The following is a 1,714-nucleotide window of genomic DNA, read 5'->3' on the forward strand; positions in this document are numbered from 1 at the left end:
TGGAATATTATTCAGCCTTAATAAGGAATGAAATTTTGATACATGCTACAACATGGATGAACTTTGAAAGTATTATGCTAAGTGAAATAAGCCAGGCACAAAAGGACAAGCACTGTATGACTCCACTTCTATGAAGTATCTAGAGAAAGTAGAATACTTATCAGGGGCTGGAGGAGAGAAGAAAGGAGCTTAGTGGGTACAGTGTTTTCAGTTTGGGATAATGAAAAAGTTCTGGAGACAGTGGTGATTGTTAGACAACAATAACAAAGTGCTTAATGCCAATGAACTGGACACTTAAAAATGCTTAAAATGATAAATTTTATATGTATATTTAACCACAATAAAAACATTTTTTAAAAAATTCATGATTGGGGACTTCCCTGATGGTCCAGTGGCTAATACTGTGCCCGCCCAATGCAGGGGGCCCAGGTTCAATCCCTGGTCAGGGAACTAGATTCCAGATGCTGCAACTAAAACCTGGTGCAGCCAAATAAATAAATTAAAAAAATACACAAACAGCACTCAGGTGTTTACAATAAAATCATGATTGTTAAAAGATATATATATAGTAATGAGATGGTATACCTGATCTGTCTTAAACTGGGTGTGACTAGGATCTCCAAGTTAAAAACAGCAAGGAAGTAGATTTCAAAGAACTGGACTTAGGGTTCTAGGGGGCAAAAGGATCTGCAAATGTGAAGTTAAGAGCCACCTTTAAGATTTGACTTTTTTAGAAATACATTTTAACCCTGGGCCTATTCTCTCCATATCGTCCTGTTTCTTTTGGTCTTTTTCTGACAGCATGTTTTTCTTCCAACAGAGGTTCAGTTTCAGTCTTTCTCCTAGTACTCTATCCTGAAAGTAAAAACCTGGATGTTCTAAGGTGATGCTTCTCAACAAGGGTGATTTTGCACCCCAGGAGACCTTTGACAATGTCTGGAGACATTTCTAAGTTGTTTCAATGGGGCTGGGGGGCAGGAGTTGCTACTTGCATCCAGTAGATAGGCCAGGGATGGTGCTAACCTTCCCATGAGACACAGGATAGTCTCTCACAACAAGAAATTAACTGGCCCAAAATGCCTATAGTGTTGGGTTGGGAACTCTCTTCTAAGATCTTATTCTAAGGTTTTACTAAGTTGCTTGATTTCTGGTAGAAACTGATTAAAATGGAAGTTACCTCCTTTGATTCCCTACTTTCTCTTTTCATTTACATCTTTTATAGGAAAAAGCTAGTTTCAGCACATATGCTAAGGGTAGGTCTTTTATTTTGAGTTTACAGGACAAGGATCAATGGTTATGTTTATGATAAGTGGGGGTAGGTGAGAGGCTATTTACGCTACCATTCTCCTTACCCCGGCCAGTCCTACCATGATACTCTATGCCATGGGACAAGATGAAAAATAGAAGGGACAAGGTGTTACAGACAGAGAAGAATGGGAAAAAAAAAATCCAAGTGAAGCCAGTGCAAGGCAGTGCCTATCCCATGTGGACTGGCTAATCCTTTCCAGTGGCCACTGGATAAGAGGAAGTATCTATGAATCCGATTAAAGTTATAACAAAAAATTTTTAATTCAATTAAAACCTAAATCATGGACTTTCTACAAGATACTACTTTTAAACTCAACATAATGTTTATAATTACCTAAAACTTACATTTCTTCTGAGGAGCAATAAACTAATGAATGCGTAATACTACTGTGTCAATAACAAGATA

The sequence above is a fragment of the Bos indicus x Bos taurus genome, chromosome 3 (assembly GCF_003369695.1).
Source record: "Bos indicus x Bos taurus breed Angus x Brahman F1 hybrid chromosome 3, Bos_hybrid_MaternalHap_v2.0, whole genome shotgun sequence".
NCBI lineage: Eukaryota > Metazoa > Chordata > Mammalia > Artiodactyla > Bovidae > Bos > Bos indicus x Bos taurus.